At 44.0% G+C, this 20,904-nt stretch overlaps 1 protein-coding gene across 3 annotated transcripts in view; it reads right to left on the minus strand.

Moving 5' to 3' along the window:
* PAMR1 (peptidase domain containing associated with muscle regeneration 1) overlaps positions 1-20,904 on the minus strand; it is a 166,018-nt gene that overhangs the window by 142,547 nt on the left and 2,567 nt on the right. The gene's annotated exons all lie outside the window — the stretch shown is intronic.

Below are 20,904 nucleotides of genomic sequence, written 5' to 3' on the forward strand. Positions count from 1 at the left end.
TATTTAACTTGGTTTCCTCATTATAAAATAAGGATAATAATAAATGCTTGCTTCAAAGCATTCTGCAGCAAATTGTTACATCGAATGCCCCCAATGAATTCCTCCTCCCAGTACCCATGCCCGTGCATATCCTCCTCTCATATTGACACTAGACTTTGCCATGTGATTTACTTTGACGGATGGAATATCATCAAATGGGATGCCAATGGAACCTCAGTGTTTGCACTACTGGGGCTTGCCCTTGTAGTACTGCTACCACCATCAAAGAAACCTAAGATATCTTGCTGCGAAGGCCACACAGAGGAGAACAGAGATACCCCAGCCAGCAGCCCCAGCTAATCACCATATATGTTGTGACCACCAGATGGTCACCATCTTGGGCCATTCTATCCTGGTTGAGCCACACAGGCAGATGACTTCAGTCACACGAGTGACCCCAAGTGAAACCAAAGAATAACTGCCCAGTTCAAATGGTAGAATGCCGATCACATTTGTAGAGATGACCTTTTGTATCTTGTACCATCAACAGATAAGATGAGCCCATGCACCTACTTAGTACAAATTGTCCTCTTTTAAACCATCTTTTTAGCATTCAGTTATAGGAAGGGAAGGGCCACGCAGGCACAAAAGTTCTGCATTCTTTAATCCATCCATCTCCTTCTCTGGCTTCTGGCAAGGGAGACTGCTGCATTACTGTTTATTGCAAAATAAACAGTTGTTGTTTTAAACCGCTAAGTTTGGGGACGGTTTGTTATGTTAACCATAGTTAACTGATACAGGCTCTTGTCAGGATTAAATCAGGTAATGCAAAGGGCCAGCACAGTTCCTGGCACAGAAAGTGGCTTTATATGTGGCAATGATTACCTTGCCTCAAGTCCAGGCCTACCTACTCCTACTTTTCAACTGTTACCCAGCCCAACTGCAACCACCTAAGGCCTTTCTCTACCACTCACTCCAAAACAGAAACAAAAATAAAACAAACAAAAAACCCCACACCAGTATCAAGTCATGGAAAATTATAGGTTTGAATTTTGGTTTGGTTTTGTTTTTTAGTGTTTAAAAAAATTGATTTTCATGTACTAGAGCAAAATAATTAAAAATCAGACAGTGCTAAAAGTCTTATAATGAAAAACAGGAGTCCCTTGCTGTATCACTTCTATCCCTAATCCAGTCTCTCCTCATTTTAGGAGACCACTGTTATATATTCTTACCAAAACCAGACAAACACATTATAAAATATAAAAACCGTGAACATAGATGGAAAAATCCTTAACAAAACAATAGCAAATTGAATTTAGTACTATATAAAATATAATATATATGATATAACAGAATAGGATAATAGACTATAATTATAAATATAATATATACTATAATACTAATAAAATATAAATATAATATACTAAATACATCATGACCAAGTGGATTTTATCTCAAGAATGCAAGGTTAGTTCAACACTACAAGATTAGTTAATGTAATTCACCATATCAAAACACCCAAAAAAACTCTCCAGTAAACTTCCTGTATACAAATCTTCACCTCAGAGTCTGCTTCTGCGAAAGTTTGCAGCTTGGGAAAATATGCTGAGTACTATTGTCTTAAGCAAGGTCATGGAGTGCAAGGATTTATGTTTTAGAAAAAGAGCTTTGGCAACACATACCATAATGGGGAAGAAATTAAGGGCAAGAAGATCAGTCAGGAAACTGCTGCAGATAAGGGGTGATGAGACATTTTAGCCGAGCAGGTCAGGGAGGATGGAGAGATGGAAATAGGTGTGAGGTTGAGGGGAAGATAGAATTGACAAGACTGGGAGACTAACTGAATGTGGACAGAGGTGGAAGGGAAAGCAGGAACCCAGATGACACTAAAGTTCTGAGCCCAGACAACTCTGTGAATGGTGATATTCTTACCAAGATAGAAAACCCAACATAGAAAGCAGGTTTGTGGGGGAAGCTAGGAAACCTAGCCTCAACCCTATGAACTGTGTTTTCTAGCTCCACCTGACCTCTCTGAACATTTGATTGCTCCTCTGACAGTGATTTCCCCCAGGGCACATACCTAGTGCAGAGCCCACGGCCTTCTATCACCTGACCCCAGCCTGATCCTCCAACATCCTCCTCCTTCCCTCTCCCGCCTCCCCTGTACCCATCCACTCTGACCATCCTTCTGATCTCAAACCTGGCCAGATTTGTTCCCATCTCAGGGCCTTTGCCCTTGATGATCCTTCTGCTTGGAAATCTTCCCCCACAAGATCTGTACATGGCTACCTGTGTCTGTTCATTGTCACCCGCCACTGAGGCCTTCTCTGACCTTCCTATCTAAAACGGCCCCGCCCACCAAGCAGTCAACCTACATAACAGTATCTGTTTTATCTTTTTAGACATACCTTATCTTATTTGCTCTTACTTGTATTTTTTTAAAATTTTTATTGGAGTATAGTTGCTTTACAATGTTGCATTAGTTGCTACTGTACAGCAAAGTGAATCAGCTATACGTATACATATATCCTCTTTTTTGGATTTCCTTCCCATTTAGGTCACCACAGAGCAATGAGTAGAGTCACCTGTGCTATACAGTAGGTTCTCATTAGTTATCTATTTTATACATAGTATCAGTAGTGTATATATGTCAACCCCAATCTCCCAATTCATCCCACTCCCCCTTTCCCCCTTGGTATCCATATGTTTGTTCTCTACGTCTATGTCCCTATTTCTGCTTTGTAAATAAGATCATCTTTACCAATTTTTTCAGATTCCACATATATGCATTAATATACAATATTTGTTTTTTTCTTTCTGACTTACTTCATTCTGTATGACAGTCTCTAGGTCCATCCACATCTCTACAAATGACCGCATTTCATTCTTTTTTATGGCTGAATAATATTCCATTGTATATATGTACCACATCTTCTTTATCTATTCTTCTGTTGATGGACATTTAGGTTGTTTCCACGTCCTGGCTATTGTAAATAGTGCTGCAATGAACATTGGGGTGCATGTGTCTTTCTGAATTATGGTTTTCTCTGGGTATATGCCCAGTGGTGGGATTGCTGGGTCACATGGTACTTTTATTTTTAGTTTTTTAAGGAACCTCCATACGGTTCTTCATAGGAGCTATATCAGTTTATAGCTGTTCCACCAACAGTGCAAGAGGGTTCCCTTTTCTCCACACCCTCTCCAGCATTTATTGTTTGTAGATTTTGTGATGATGGCCATTCTGACCCGTGTGAGGTGATACCTCACTGCAGTTTTGGCTTGCATTTCTCTAATAATTAGTGATGTTAAACATTTTTTCATGTGTTTGTTGGCCATCCGTATGTCTTCTTTGGAGAAATGTCTATTTACATCTTCGGCCCATTTTTTGATTGGGTTGTTCGTTTTTTTTGATATTGAGCTGCATAAGCTGTTTGTATATTTTGGAGGTTAATCCTTTGTCAGTTCCTTCATTTGCAAATATTTTCTCCCATTATGAGGGTTGTCTTTTTGTCTTGTTTATGGTTTCCTTTGTTGTGCAAAAGCTTTTAAGTTTAATTAGGTCTCATTTGTTTATTTTTGTTTTTATTCTCATTACTCTAGGAAGTGGGTCAAACACGATCTTGCTGCAATTTATGTCAGAGTGTTCTGCCTATGTTTTCCTCTAAGAGTTTTACAGTGTCTGGCCTTACATTTAGGTCTTTAATTCATTTTGAGTTTATTTTTATGTATGGTGTTAGGGAGTGTTCTAATTTCATTCTTTTACATGTAGCTGTCCAGTTTTCCCAGCACCACTTATTGAAGAGGCTGTCTTTGCTCCATTGTATATCCTGGCCTCCTTTGTCATAGATTAGGTGACCATAGGTGCGTGGGTTTACCTCTGGGCTTTCTATCCTGTTCCATTGATCTATATTTCTGTTTTTGTGCCAGTACCATACTGTCTTGATTACTGCAGCCCTGTAGTATAGTCTGAAGTCAGAGAGCCTGATTCTTCCAGCTCCATTTTGGCATTTTTCACAGAACTAGAACAAAAAATTTTACAATTTGTATGGAAACACAAAAGACCTCAAATACCAAAAGCAATCTTGCTTGTATTATTTTTTTTTTAATTAATTTATTTATGGCCGTGTTGGGTCTTCGTTTCTCTGCGAGGGCTTTCTCTAGTTGCGGCAAGCGGGGGCCACTCTTCACCGCGGTGCACGGGCCTCTCACTATCGTGGCCTCTCTTGTTGCGGAGCACAGGCTCCAGACGCGCAGGCTCAGTAATTGTGGCTCACGGGCCCAGTTGCTCCGTGGCATGTGGGATCTTCCCAGACCAGGGCTCGAACCCCTGTCCCCTGCATTGGCAGGCAGATTCTCAACCACTGCGCCACCAGGGAAGCCCCTTGCTTGTATTATTTACTGGCACTGAAAGGGGGCCCCTTGAGTACAGACTCCACTTTGTTCACCGCTGTTCTCACAGCAGTGGAACACTGCCTGGCACACAGTCGGCCCTCAAGAAGTATACCCTTGCTGACTGACTAGTAGACGGCAGAACTGGCACTCAAACTAGGGCAACCAACCATCCGTGGATGCTGAGGGGTGTCCGGGATGCAGTACTAAAACTGGGAAAGTTCCAGACAAACCGGGAGAGTTGGTCAAACCCAGGTCTACCAATTCTCTGTCCAGTCAATGCTCCTTCCTCTCTCCTACCCTTGGGATTCCAGGACTATCTCACATGAAGTCAAAGACCTCAGGCTTTACATCAGTGCCTGATACAAGAGAGACATACAACACATATGTGTGGAGTGAATGGATGAATAAAACAAGTGGCTGTCTTCAGTAGAAGCTGAACAGAGTATCCTTTTATTAGGTCCTTGGTTTGAACCATGTGGCCTGGTTGCTCAAAAACATCATGCCATGGGTCCAAACAAGGAATCTTGGATCCTAAGTTGTGAGCTGTACTGAAGTCCCCAGGAAGTTGGCTGTTCGTGCCTTATGTTCCCTCCACTGAGGGTTGCTGGGTCTCAGCTGTAAGCCAAAGGCCCACATTGAAAGAGCTCAGATGGGCTCACAAGGCAGGGTGGGGAAAACTCAAACAGAGAATCTAGAAAAGTGGCTCAGATACATTAAAATTTTTTTTTCTCCTTGGGAATTTTGTTCCTTCTCATTAGAATGTGGTGACAAATCCTGCAGTCCTGCACATAGGGTTGGAAACAGGAGGGATGCAAAAAGGTAGGTCAGGATGACCTCCTCTCACATCAGCCTCAGAGAGGCACCCAGAGAGCAGAGGAGGGCAGTGCACATGCCATGTAAAGGTGGAGCAAGTCTGGGAGGCTTCAATGGGGAATGAGAGTAGGTGGAAGGTCAAACAGACTGCTCAGGCAATCAGGCTCTGAGCCAAGAGGCAAGGGACAGAACCCTTCTGCTGGGACACAAAAAGACATGTTCAAGGCGTCAGAGTCTGCAGCAAGAGAAGGATGGGTGTTAGAACCCAAATAACCTGTGTTTGAACCCCCAAACTCTGGAGCTAATTAACAAAAATAACTCTTTGTCAATTAGCTCTGCCATTTAACAAAGGTGTGACCTTGGGCAGATTATTTAACCCCTCTAGGCCTCAATTTCCTCATCTGTAGATTGGGATTGCTGTGAGAATTGGAGATTATGGATCTAAAGCACTTGGCATACAATAGGCCTTGCTAAGTGGTAGTTGTCATTATTATCATTACATTACAGGTTTATATCCAAGGGAAAGTCTCTTGGGCTAAGGATGGTAGGTGGTTCTGCCCCTGGATAATGAACGATGATTAATCTAGCCATACTTTATGAGCTGGCTTTGGCAACCACACAGCAAGATGGGAGCAATGAAGCGGGTGGTTTGGGACGTTCTCAGCACAGACTGACTAAAAGCTGCCCCACCCTCCAGTACGAATCCCTGACCTTCACTTAGATTTAATAGACTTGAGTTTAACAAGATAGCTATTATACTTTAAATAAATACTGACTGGCCAGAAATGCAAAGTTCACTGTGAATTAGGAACAAGAGAGGCCACCTCGGCTACATCTCTGGTCTATCTCAAGCACAGCTTTGAATAATTAATTTGCCATTTTGACGATGACCAGCCTATTAAGCCAAGAATCCTGCATTTATTAAATGTGAACTTAGTGGCAGACAAACAAAACCTGAGTCAATAGTTGCCTCCCCAGTTATTAAAAGCTCTTCTCCCTGAGGATTTGTGTGGGAGGCAGACCACATGGTCTGGGCAGAGGAACCGAGGAGGGACAGGCAGTGGGGAAAGTGATGGAATAGAGAGGAGGCTATTGAAAGCCAGACCCTGCTCAGGTGGGAGGTATTACTCTGAGAGTCTGAGGTCAGTGCCAAAGAAACCACTTGGGTTCCCCACCAGTGCTGTACCGCCCCTGTAGCAGCTAGCCAGAACATTTGCTTTTTGTTTGGGCTTTCTGGAACTTATTTATTACCCAAAGATGGGACTCAGAGGCAGGAAACATCATAGAAAGTGGTGGGTATCCTAACGTGAGGACCTCTCACCCCAAGAATAATGGAGAATTGAAGAACACAGCCCTATGTTATAGGTGGCTACGTAGCGCAGATGTGAACAGTATAGGTTTCGAAGAGGAAACAGTTCGGAAGCTATTGACTGCACACAAAAGCAACCCCAACTCCAAACGGTTTAGGTATTAAGGAAATTAATTCTCACCCAGCAGGAAATTCAGAACTATATAGTTTTCTCAGCTGGGATTAGACTCAGCTGTATATAACAGAAAACACGAGTAACAGAGGCTTATATAAAACAGAAGTGTATATTTCTCCCACAGAAAAGCAGCCCAGATATAAACAGTCAAAAGCTGGTATGGCAGCTCCACAGTCAGCAGGGACCCACACTTTCTGTGCTGCCATCTTTAGCACATGGCTTCCATCCTCAAGTTAGCTTCATGATTACATAATGGCTACTACACTCTAGCCCTCATGTCCACATCCCAGGAAGTAGGAAGATAAAGAGGGGCAGGGCAAAGGGCCACTTATCAGTTTATCAGCTACTTGCATTGATAAGGGAGTCTGGAAAATGTGGCTTTATATCTGGGTACATTGCTACATCCATCAATATAGATTTTCTGTGACTAAGGAAGACGAGCAGAATGGACCCTAGGAAGGCAACTAGCAGTATCTGGAGGTGTCGATGGGTTATTTAGTGACTCCCCCCACCATCAGGGACCCAGATTCTCTCCATCTTGGCTCTGCCATCTTGAGTACTGGCCTAGTCCTGAGGTGGGTAGCAAGTGGCTCTGCAGCACTTCCGAATGTCTCATCCAGATGTGATAATATCTGGAGGAACAAGAGGGAAACTATTCCTATAGCTCTCCTCTGGAAGTAAGAAAACTTCTCTCCAAATCCCATCAGCAGAATATCAATGGTCAGAACTAGGTCAAGGGGAAAAAGCAGCCTCTCCCCTGGAGGTGAGGGTGAGGTCATATCCCTGAATCACATGGCTTCATGGGGGAGGAGGGGATAGCTCGCCAAATTAAGCTCTGTAAGGAAGGTAGACGGGGTTGGGAAGGTGGTGGGGCTGGATGCTGGGTCCAAAGACCATCTCTACCATATCCTAGCTCTGGAGCTTGGGCTGTGGACCGAACACCTCCAGGTTGGGCTTTTCTCTCCTGTCAGACAGTGATAACAATGACTACCTTGTAGGGTATTGTGAGGCTCAAATGGGATCATGTATGTAAAGTACGTGTGCATGTGATTTTATAGTTCTGTCTGTATGAGCAGCTCCAGGCTCGCTCGTGCCACACAAGTAATGCCATAGGTCTTTATTTCTCAGACAGATTGGATCCTGCTTAAGCTCCCATACACCAGATTGGAAGGAATCCCAGCCATCACACTCTTGAGCCTTCCCAGCCCTAAGGTGAGAGAGTCCAAAAAGAAGGTTCACCAAACTGTCACTTTCAAGCAGGAAGAAGTCCTGAATCACTCAGTCTCCTGTTTCCATTTCTGCTACTGCTTCTCACCAGTTTAAACAATTAAAAGTAAAAATACTCATTGTAACAGTGATGGAGCGTGCCCTCCTTGCCATACACTCCAGGCGCTCTACATAAACTTGTCCGGTGCCCCTACAGCTGCTCTGGGTCCGCGGTCCTCCACATGCTGCCTGGTAACGCCGCTCCACGCCACTGGGTGCCATCCGCCAGCTTCCTGCTCATGCCAACATAGCCTTTGGAAGTGGGCATCTCCTCGGCTGACCCACTCCCTTAGAGCCAAGCAAAGCCCAGGAAGCCCCTTGTCTAGCACCCTAGACCCTAAGTTCTCCGTGCCCAGTTTTCTCAGGCACCCTCATAATCATTCTCCTCTACAGCCCCTACCCATAGCTCTAGAGGCACTGCTCTTGACTGGACCCAAACATCCACACTCACTGTCCTGCTTCTCAGTGGAAAATGTCCTGCTTCCCAATGTGGAAAACCCACCACCCTCCTCTGTCCATTTTCCTCTTTTAACTCCATCCACCACTCACCACACACTGACAAACACAGGCCATTCCTGCTCCATTATCCCAAACTAGAACTTGATGACCCCCTAACATCGCTTCCATCCCTCCCCCATTGTGCCATGGCCATGGGCGAAAGAGGGGAAGATGGATTGACACCACCACCCTTATAACTGTGATTGACTCAGGTAACTTAAGCCAATCAGCCAATCAGCATTCTCTAGCCTAAGGGACTCAGTAAAGACCCAATTTGAGTCCATGAGACTAGAGAGATTTTTCAAGGAACTTCTAGGGGAAAGCAAGTTTTTTCTATCTCCTGTATAATGTGAGGGTAAAGCCTGGAACTGTTGCATCCATTTTGCCACCAAGAGGAAGCCAGGCTGATGTTGTACAAACAGCAGAACAGAAAGCTTGAAAGACTAGACCAGGTGCTTGATGACACTGGTGAGCCCCCAAATCAAACCAGCTCAGAAGACCTCCTAATTACTTGGCTTTAAATTAATCTCCTTTATTGTCTAAGCCATTGGTGGGATGGGGGAAAGCGTCCTCATAGTTAGAACATAAAAGACCTAACTGACCCCATGAGGCATCCAGAAATGGTCCAGATCTTAGAAAGGCCTTAACCCTCCGTAGTTTGGGGAAGAATAGCTGAGGTCAGGGGAAGAGTATGAGAAATCACCACCTAACCTCAGGACCTAAGTAGGCTTTTAAAGAAGTTTGGCCTAAACCTGAAAGCAAAGAGCTTCTATGAGGGAACTCATTCATTTGTCCATCCATCCACCCATCCACCCATGCACTGAGAATTAGGATTCTAGCCCCTTTAGGTCCCTCCATAGCTCAGCACCAGTATCTAGGCTCCATCTTCATCCAAACAGTACTACCTTGCAAGCTTTTAGCCAATTCAGGTAACACCCCTGTGTTCTCCAGAGAAACAGAACCAATAAGAGACAGATAGATATAATTATATATATATATAATTTATAAAATTACATATATATATAATATAAAATTACTCTAGGAAGATATTATTATTATAGGAATTAGCTCATACGGTTATGCAGGCCAAGAAGTCCCATGATCTGCCATCTGCAAACTGGAGAACCAGGAAATCCAGTGGTATAATTCAGTCTGACTCCAAAGGCCTGAGAATCAGGGGGGCCAATGGTGTAAGTCTTCATCTGAGTCCAAAGGTCCAAGAACCAGGAGCACCAATGTCCAAGGGCAGGAGAAGAAGGATGTCCCAGCTCAAGCAAGCAAGTTCTCCCACCTGCATTGGTGAGGGTGACCTTCTGTACTCAGTCTACCGATTCAAATGCTAATCTCTTCCAGAAACAGCCTCACAGACACACCCAGAAATAATGTTTCACCAGCCATCTGGGGCGCGCCTTAGCCCAATCAGGGGGCGCGCCTTAGCCCAATCAGGTCGACACATAAAATTAACCATCACATCCCGGCTTCTGGCTTCTCAAGTCCCTCTCCCTTCCTTTCCATCTCCACAGCTACCATCTAAGCTCAGACAGTTCCCATCTTAACTCCTGGCCCATTTGGAGCAGCTTCTTAATGGTAACCTATCTAATCTGCCTTTTGATAATCTGATGCCATGAAGCATGAATCATTCACTCTAAAGCATTCCCTTGATCATTCTAGTCTGTTCAAAAAATATGTGTTGAGTATCATGAATTTAAACACACCAGAAATACACAGAATTATTTTAAAAGAAAAAGAAGAAAGTCCTTTCTCTCCAAATTTCCTTTCCCCAAGGTAACCCATTGCTAACAGTTAGCTGTGTCCTCCTGGATTCTTTCCTAGTTATACATATATTTCATACTTTTTTTCAAGAAAGCATGCTATAGCTTTATCAAAGTTACTGCCCTACAAGAGATGGAATGCCCTGAAATCACATAAAAATCCATCCCTACATGGTTCCTTAGGGCCACATTCACTCAAAATAATGGAAATTTAAATTCAACTGCCTGCTAGGGGAGTATTCTGAAGCCCACAACTCCCATTTTTGTCGCTGTTGTATTTCTGTTGCTTCATTCTCTACTAGTTTAATTAGTGAATGGTATCGTCTAAAGCAATACCATTTTTATTCCCGTTTTGGCCAGAGGCCATTGTGAATTCACAATATTTTTAATTCCAATAAAACTATCAAGCCTAATGGTCCTGTTCCAGGAACTTCAGAGGTTAGAACACCCAGCGTCTGAAGCTGAAGAGAGAAGAAAAGCTTTCCCTGGGCATCTTAGAAAGAGCACTGCTCGCAGGGCTCTCACAGTTGGGTTTGCAGTCCTGGCAGGTCCTGGGGCCTTGGTCTCCCAAATATGCCCAAAAGGGCAAACTCAAAGCCTTGGCTTAAAATTATGTTATTATAGTGCTGGCTTTGGGAGTAATATTATATCATAATTCCCAATTTGTTGTAGTTAAGACTGAGACTGCTCAACAGTTCTGTGACTGGTCCTAGAGTAGCCAGTGATGGGTGACAGAGCTGCCGGGTCTTGGGCCCTTCTGAGCTGGCTTTCCAACATGGAGGAGGCGTTAGGACCAGGTGACCTGGAGACACACTAGCCAGGTGTGCATCTGGCTCCACCATCTAAGAGCTGTGCCAGTTGAGCAACACACTCAAACTCTCTGAACCGTGGTTTCCTCATCTATAAAAACCCACCTGAAAGGGTTGGTGAGGATATGTGAGCTACCGGGCTTATTAGCAAGACTTGGTAAATGGTATGCGTTATCAGTCAATCCCCGTTTGTTAGAGATGAGGCTTCTGTTCAAATAAGTAGTTTCTGATGATCTCCCCCAGCAACACCCTCAGAAAAGAAAAAAATCACAAGGAAGGGAAGAGTGGCCAGAGAAGACTTATTGACACTGGGAAGGATGCTTATGGGGCTGTCAGGAGGGGAGAGAACCAAGCCTGCCTCTGTGGGGCTGATGTTGCCAGAAGGCACTACAAGGACACAGAGCATCCCCCCCAGACCCTCCGGGACTGGCCACACACCCTGCTTCTCACTTTTTCCTCAACCTCTTGGGGCCCACAGCTGGGCTCCTCTTTCCTGGGAAACACAGATGGTCAGCATAGAAAATGTAGTCTGGATTTGAGCTTGCCTTATACAGGACTGGCTAAATCATTATGCCCCAGAGCAATGAAATACTACCTCTCTCTCTCTCTTTCTTTCTCGCTCTCTCTCTCTCTCTCTCTCTCACACACACACACACACACACACACACACACGCACACAAGGAGTAGACCCTGCATACCTTCTGTGTACTTTGTATTCCCTGCCTCCCAAACACCATAAAATAACAGCTAGTGATAAAAAAAAATCAGAAATGCCCTATTACTTTTCTTTACCCTGATAAAGGTCTCAAACTCCCTTCCTAAGCTAGACAGCGCTAGACGAATTTATGGAAATTTTGGATCTGCTAACGGTTGGAGTCAAAAAGATAAGTATTGTTTTTGTTGTGTGGGTGTTTGCCATCATAATCAACATTTATTCAGACCCAAAGCCAATGTGTCACTCTTTGATGTATCACTAGGCACATGATGCTGCTTGGTTTTGCTTTGTATTGGCTCCTTATAAAAGATGCATAAAATACATTCTGTTGGGATCTTACAGTATAGCTCTACTTATCTTATGAATTGTTAGAGGTTTCTCAATATTACTTTAAAAGTAACACAAGATTATAATTTTTCAAAAATTAAACAGCACAGACTATTGAGGTAGGTACCTATAGAATTATGGTCCAGCACAGAACTGCTCCCTTATATACTCCCTGCCCTGTCACGTGGCAAAGGCCCAGTGAGCCAATGGTGGAAACGGCTGTCTCCAAACGGACCAATCAGATTTCCTCTCCCTGGAATGTAAACACTCAAATGGGAGGTGACTGGAGCTGAGACATTGTATACGTGCACCTTTGAGAGAAGGCCCTCCTGCTTACCTACCTGGTGTTTCTGAGTTCTGGTGCTTTCCAATGCCCAATTTTCAGGTCCTCCATTGATGCTGGGAACTACTCCAGCATCCTTCTATCAAATGCCATTTCTGTTTCTTGACTTCGCCAGTCCATTTCTGTCGCTTGCCACAAAAGCCACCTCAACTGGTTCAAGTATAGTGAGCACAGATTTTACAATCACACAAAGACAGGGGTACCAAAATCTCACATTCTTTATTACTCTATGTCTGAGCTTAACTTTTAACTTAAGTCTCCACACACACCCATTCATACGTACACAGCATACTTTCCCCAAATGCTCTAGGGAGGATAAAGTAAAAATGTATACGATAAAAAGTAAAAGTGCGTCCCACCCACAGACCTTTTCTTAAAGAGTAATGTTGTTAATCACTTCGTATGTCCTCCCAGACATGTTTCTGTGTAGCTGAATGTGTGGTTTTTAATCCTTATTGAGTGCCTACTATATGCCAGAAACTGTACTGGAACTTCTCATCTGCTATATTTATTTAATCCCATACTCTCATTTAATTCTTACAATATTCCTGTGAGGCAAGCACTAATATCCCTTCTTACGAAAGAGAAAATCAAGGCGGAAAACTTCTATGTAGTCTAGCTACCCTCTCTGAGCCTAAACAGCAGTGTAGATCTAACATCATCCCCAACTAAATGACCCTCTCAGTGGGGTAAGGCAACAAGGTCAAGCACCCTACTCTGGTCTCTTGGCTTGGTTTTGCCCGGTGTGAGCAAGGGTATCATGCATAGGAGCAGAGAAGCAAGAGAAAACTTTCTGTTTCTCACCATTTCCTCTTTGCCATCTCAGAGTTTTTTTATGATCATTTCCCCCCCGCCCCGCAAATAATCCAATGATCGGTGATTACCAGCCTCTTTCTCTCTCTGACTCCTATTGATTAAATCCTCTGTTTATTAACAGAACCAGGCAAGCAAAGAAAATGATTTCAAAATAATCTCTCTCTTTTTTCCCCAACCCTTCTGGTTTTTCTTTTCTTCCTCCTTTCTGTCATAGCAGCTAATAAGAGAAATAGAAAGCACCATTAAAGGGGAGAGGGGCTTTTAAATTTTCCAACTTTTGGGGAATTGCCCCTGGGTTCCTTTTTCTGCCATCCTGACCAGAGTTTTAACGGTCATTGTAACATACATTCAACATGGACATGTAACCATGTGGAAAACCGGAGGTAGTGACAGAGTCTGCAGATGTGGATTAAACTCAGCAAACAGGGTATGAATGCCATTGAAGAGCTCTTATGTGGAAGTCAGGTAAAGTGCTTTCAAGTTTCAGGTCTGCCAGGAACTAGCTGTGCATCTTGGGCTCATCACACACCCTCTGAAACTCAGTTTTCTCCTTCATAAAATAGGAACAGTCACTAACACCTGCCCAACTACCCCTCCCTAGCAGGTTGTTGTAAAAATCCGGCCAGAGTGGCACGGGAAAGAACTCAGCAAAACTGCAAGGAGCTATAGGAATATATCACCATCATTATTCTTCAGCCCTTCTCCTGCTACTCCTCAGGCCCACATTGTCGCTAAAATGCAGCCATTCTTTAAACTCAAGCAGGCAAGAAATGGCCTCTGAGGGTTTTTCCTTCCTTTTTCATCTGGTGAAGTGAAAAGGAACCAGGGATCGAGTCTCAGCACCTGGTGCATAACAAACACGCCCAGTCCCAGAGAGGCAATTCTCTGATTCCCTGTGGCAATCTCTGAGTCGGTTCTCAGGAGAGGTGAAACCAGAGGAGAAATTATAGCAGGTGATGAGTGTTCTTGCACTGTCAACCTTAACTCAGACTTTTCTGGTCCTGAGACAGAGAGAGTGCTGTCCTCAGGACTATCAGGTCAGCCAGCCCAGCCTACTTCTTTTCCAATCCCTCTCATACCCCCACATAAGATATTTACCACGGGGAGCTTTCTGGGCTATGACAGGTCTCCCAGGAGATGGGCTGGGCTCAGTCACACAGCAGAGATGAGGAGAGATGTAAGTACCTGTTTCCAACATGTCTGGTGTAAGACAATCTGCCAGTACAAAGGAAGAGACGAGTCCCTTGTAAGAGGCCCCTTGGTTAACTGGCCAGGGTGCTTCCCAGCCCCAGAGGTCACATGGCACTGTAGTTAACATAACTTCTGTCTTTGGACAGACCAGAGTTGGAATTCCTCTTCTGTTACTTAGCAGAAGTCTCCCAGGCCAATGAGAAGTCTTACTTCTCATGATGCTCTGGTTTTCCCATCAATGAAATGGAGGAGTAATACCTCCGGGGGCGGGGGAGGCAGGTTGGAGGAAGGTCTTCTAGACCGAGTGCGTGAAAAGCTCTCACACACTGCACTGCATGTAGAAAGTACCTCAGAATCGTTCAGTGTTGTCCACCAGAATTCTGTTCCCGACTTTATCACAAGAAAAACCTTGACAGTCTGTGGACCGAAGGAAGAAGCTGAGATCCTACAGAGGCCTGAATAGAAGCAGCACTGTGTTACATGAAGGAAGAGGGAAATTTTGCCTGTTTCTCCACAAAGGGGAGAGAGAAAGGTGGGAAAGGAGAGGTAGATGGACGAAGGCCTTGTGCAATTACGTGACCCACACACACCCCGGGAGCCCCCCCAGATCTTCAGTAAAGTCACTAAACTCATATCTTTGGCCCAAGTGGATTCTGGGACAGGGCGGGAGGGTGCTGTGGATAAGGCATTGAACTTCACATCCACACTACTGTGTGTTGAAGTCAAAGCAACAAGTATGGAAGCAGGAGGTGGACACAGAGAGACATGCTTGAGGAACAAAGGCCCAGGGACTCTCAGAAATGGAGGGGAAGTTTCTGGACCCTCCCAGGCCATGGAATAGGAATTTGGGTCAAGATTAACTGGATCTCAAAAGAGCAGGGAAAGTTCAGCTAACAACGGGGTTATACCATTGCCATCACCATCACCATCATCATCATCAGGTATTATCGACTGTCTGCCTGTGGGATGCCGAAAACTGATTTTAGGCAATGAAACCCGGAGTCCAGGAAGCTAGCACATTCTTAACGAGGGCTGCATTACTGAAGAACTTCTACCTGGTTTTTCACCCACCTCACTGTTGAAATACGAAGCTACCTCTCCATTCACTATTCCCCACCAGCAAGTGTCCCTAAGTTACCCCTTGTTTTTGCATATTCCTCCAGCCCATCTTCAATCCAACAGTGGTGACTCTTCCCAGGCCTGGAAGTGCCTCTGTCTCCCATTTAGGCTGCTCCCTATTCTGACAACACCCATCTATGCTGCAGTGAGCCCCCAGTTATAAATTACTTACCTGCTGGCCACCATTTTAATGTAAATGGATTTTAAAAAGCAGCAAAGGAATATATTTTCATTTGGAGTTAAAGCGCCATTTTTTATTCGACTTTGAGCCTGGTCTAGAAGAGATGGCAGAAGAATGGCTCCAAGGCTAACACAGCTAATGATTATGATGGAGATCCTAGGAGCTGCCGATATTTCACTTGCAGGCACCTCTAGTCTGGCTTCACTGCCTGCAATACTTTTTTCTTCACAGCCACTTCCATGAACACCCACCGCCTATGATGGAACCATTATGAAAATATCTCTGCTCTCGGCAGCCTCGATTGGTCTTGACACATTATCACACTAAGAGCTCAGCCGCGTGGCACTAAGTCCTATTTATAATAACCCTTGGCAGGAGCCACCACAATAAAACCTGGTACTTATGGGCCACCTTTCATCTAAGGAAATCAGAAAGCTTTACAAGCTTAATTAAGCTTCAGCATCTATCTGACTGATGAGATGCACAGAGCCTGGGGAAGCTGAGGAAGCGCAGCATTGCTAATTACACAGCAGGTAAGGCTCTGGGCTGCAATGAACAAAGAAATCAACGAAGCCAGCGAGAGTCACTTTCTTCAGTGGCAAATGTTTGTCGAGTGAATTTCTCCAGGGTGGTTGAAACATGATAGGTGAGTGATAAAGGGGCCGTGGAGAGTCTCCCATCTGGTGTTTCTCAATCTAGGGAGGGGGGCCTGAGATTTGTTTCTTTTATCAAAAGAGGATTAAGCTAATCCATCACACTCAAGTGCTTTTAAGGATGAGGAAATTGAGCTCCTGAAAGATGTAGAAATGAGCTCAGGTGCTGCTCTCTCTGCTTGCCCCACTGTTCTTCCTCCCCAAACCCTGACCTGCAAACCCCCAGTTACCCTTCAAGACCAGCTTCACATCTGCCTCCCTGGTGAAGCCTTCCTGACGTTCTCTAGTAGGATTAGTTGCTCCCTCCTCTGGGCTCTTGTGTGGTTTCCATTTCCATAATAGCTAAAGCAAGCGATAATATTTATTGAGCACTTACTAAGTGCTTAATGTGCATTTCATCCACACGATAATATTACGAGGGAGGTGCAGTTATCACCATCCATTTATCGGATGAGTTAACAGGTTAAGTGACTTTCCCAAGACAGCACAGCTGGTAAGTGCAAGACAGCCTGGCTGCCGAGCACATGTACCAAAAGATGACAACACACTGCCTTCCCAGCAGCACAGGTGTGATGGAAGAGTTCTGTTTATATGTTTGCCCTCTTTCCAGTTTGCAAGCTCCCATGTGAGAGGTATATCATTTAGGAATCTTTTGGCTGCAAAGAATAAAAACCCCAACTCAGAGTGCATTAAACCACCAGGGAACTCCAGAGGCAGGGTGGCTCCAGAGCGGATTAATTCAGGAGCTTGGTGACATCACCAAGGACCCAGGTTCCTTCCCTCTTTCAGCTCTGCCACCCTCAATGTGTCCACTTAGCTCTCCTTGCAGTTATATGATGACGGCCCCAGTTCCAGGCCTCAAATCTAGACCTGAGCCATGAAGAAAAGTGCCATATTTTTCTGTGTCTTTTTGTAACAGCAAAGACATCTTTTCCAGAAACCTCCCTGTGGACTTCCCTTCAGGTGTCACCAGCCAGAATGGTGTCATATACCTATGCCTAAACCCAACACTGGCAAGGGAGTTGAAGGTACTGTGACTGATTTAGCCCAATGAGGATTCAGCCTCCCCTCCAGCACCAGGCACAGGGAGAAGGATGGAGACCTGCCAAGAAGAAGGAAGGGAAAGAGAAGGGTGAAGAAAAGACAACCAATGTTTCCTGATGCAGGTGTGAAGGACAAGAGGAAATCTGACGCCATCACTTTTGCCCAATTCTTTGGCCTTTGGCACGTGAACGATAAATGTCAGTTGAACTAAGTTATAGTAGAGAAAGAAATTCATGTCCCCAAATGCCCAGTCCAGAATTTCTACCATCATACCCTGTAACTAGGGTATGATGATATATGACTGAGAGACTGTGTCAGCAACTGCTCTAAAATTTACTAAATTAATTCACCAGTGCTCCAATCTTTAGATTCTGGTCTCCAACACCAGTGGCTACAGGAACCTTTTCCAAAAGCAGGTCAAAAAGAGAGCTACATGGAATAAAGAGAATCATATAACTGTTAGTCTCACCATAAATTAAGGGTGAGACTTTCTTTCCAGAAACACAGTGTGTTCTTAAAACTGGGACCCATTCAGGCAGACAGGTTGATTGCAAAGACTGTATGTTTCCAGACCTCCTTCTAGCTATCCAGCAAGATTTACCTAGAGCCAGGTGTATATATTACCTGCCCCTGACAACCAGGTGTGTAAAGATGAGACAGTTACACAATTCTTGGGAGACCCAGATCGTGGAAAAATAGAGAGATGCCAGGAAAAGGAAAAAGATCCCCAAGCAGAAAAATAATGTACCCTAGGCAAAGACAGAGTAGAGAAGAAGGAAACACAAATAATGAAACTGCAGTCCAGAGAGACTCGAAAGCTACCTGAAGTCACACAGCTAGTAACAGCTAAAGCAGGAGTCATACCCAGTTTCAAGGAATATTGTACTCCTCTCCCTGACATGGTCTTTCCCACTCTTCCCTTTTGTAGAAGCATCTAGAGGGTGAATTTGGGGGCCTCTATCTTCGGGAGGGGCTTGTAACTCAGAAGACCCAGGAAAGGTTAGGATTGAATGAGGCAGAGTAGTGAGAGGAAAGCAGCTGCCCAAGGCTGGCTGGAGGCTCTGGGATTTCAACAACAGCTGCACTGGGAACCCTGCTACGGTCCAGCTGGGAAGGAAGGGAGCAAAATTTTCAGAGAAGATGCTCATCTGGGGCATAAAGAGGGTGCACTGGTCAGGGTCGCCACCTGTATCATGCCTCTCAAGACCCAAGTGAGGCTTGGTGGAGGAGAGCAACAGGAAAAGAAGGAGACCCCCATCTGGGCAATGAAGCAGAGAAACAGGAAGGAGAGGGAATGATAAAAACTAGGAGTTTGGGATTAACAGATACACGTTACTATGTATAATAGAGATAAACAACCAGGACCTACTGTATAGCACAGGGAACTCTATTCAGTATCTTGTAATAAGCTAGAATGGAAAAGAATCTGAAAAAGAAGATATATACATGTATAACTGAATCACTTTGCTATACACTTGAAACTAACAAATTGTAAATTAACTATACTTCAATTTTTTTAAAAAACTATAAAAATAGTGGACTCTTGGATAGTCTTTCAAGAGTTTTAAATACAGGAACTAATTTAATCACCACAATAAGCTGTAAGGTTTTTCACTATTAATTAATTACTGTTAATCATCAGATATTATATTATTGTAATTAGTATCAATAATACCAACAGCACTATTATTACTGTGTTTTATAGATGAGGACACTGAGGCACAGAGAGGTCAAGTAAGTTACTCAGAGTCACACACTTGGTAAGTTTTAAATCTGGACAATCTGGCTTGAGGGTTCACACTCTTAACCATTTCACTTGATAGCAACCACAGAGAATATTTCAAAGCAAAATTTAATCTGAGTTGAATCTACTTTGATTTAATTCAATACTTTTTATATCTGACATCTTCCTAGTAGTTTACAATTTGCAAAGAGTTTGGCCTCCATCATTCTGGAATCTTAGCCCGCCCATTTACTTGCTGTGTGACTTCAGGCCAGCTACTGGCTAAGTTTCGGTTTTCCCATCTGTACAGTGGGGACAAGACTACTGGTCGGGAGGGAAAAAGGAGAACACATGTGCAGGGCTCAGTCCTGTGGCAAGCCCATGATAAGCACTCAGTAAGCATTTGCTACTAATGTTGTGGTTATTATCAACGTCTCACAGGAACTTCACAACAATCCTGTGAGGGAGGTAGGATTTATTATCCTTGTTTCTCAGATGTGGAAACTGGAACTCATAGAAGGGAAATAGCTAGCCAGAAAGGAAAACAGCCAGCAAGAGGAAATACCAGACTTGGAAAATCTCCCAACTCCCAGCCTGCTGCCCTGCACCCAACCCTCAACTCCACCTCCTCTCTCTTCCCCAGGAGGCACTGTTCTAGGAAGCAGATCATCCTTCAAACAGGACTGTGGATGAGTGTGAAGCAATTGGAAGCTGATGCTCAGGGAGAAGTTCTGAGGACTGTGAAGAAAGTTCTCCAGGTGAAAATAGGTTCCTATGTAGGGAAAGATGAATAGCACCTTCCCTCATCCCCAAGCAACTGCCAGAGGGGCCAGCCTGAGGTCACACATTGTGAACAACTGTGCCCTGTGCCCTCCCAAGGAGCCCCAGGGGGGTGGCAGTAGGTGGGGGGTGTCCTCAGGCCAGGAAGTAAAGACGAATGGGAGTGTCTTCATCTTACGGGTAAACAGAGGAGTGTTTTTAAACACTGCCTAAAAAAATCTCTTATATAATGCATTTAAACTGCATTCTACTTTGGGTTTGTTTTTTGTTTCTCTTTTATTTCTGCGGTTTTCTGTAATTCTGCATTTCAATGCATTTGTTCAAGTTTCTATCAGTGCATCCTGTTCTGGTACCCAGTGCATTCAGTCCTGTGGCTACAGGCTAAGAGCTACAATAGAGTCAGTCCATCTTCTGAGGTGTAAGATCCTTGCTGACTGCTTTAAGGCTTTAGTTTCTTTGTCAATGCTGGTAATGTGATTGGAAGATTCTGGGATTTGAGGTATCTGAGTTGAAGTCATCCCTCCCAGATTGAAAATCATGTGCTTCCTTCTCTTACATTATGTGGATCCGTCACCAATCTTTTTTTCCTTTTATGTATGAAAGCTCTTATTTTGTATCTTTTAGGGGTAAGCAGTTTTTTAAAAAATACCTTGATACATGCTACTTGCAGAGCTTTATCTTATTAACATTCCAATGATTTATTGAGCAAATTGTTACTGAACACCCACTAAGTACCAGGCATTGTGCCAGGCAGCCATAAAACAACAGACAAGGCAGACTCTTCACAAAGTTTACAGTGAACTATACCTTATAGTTACTTATAGTTTTTTTAACAGCTACAAAGACAGAGACACCAACTACTCTGGATTTCCCCATATCCCCCAGGAGATGGCATGGACCATGGCAGCCAAGTAATAGTCTCAGACTTTAACTTAAACAATTAACCGACCTGCTGAAAATGTATACTTCTTTCTAGTTAGATGATATTCTACTTAATGC

The sequence above is a fragment of the Balaenoptera physalus genome (genome assembly GCF_965194825.1).
Source record: "Balaenoptera physalus genome assembly, chromosome: 10".
Classification (NCBI taxonomy): Eukaryota; Metazoa; Chordata; class Mammalia; order Artiodactyla; family Balaenopteridae; genus Balaenoptera; species Balaenoptera physalus.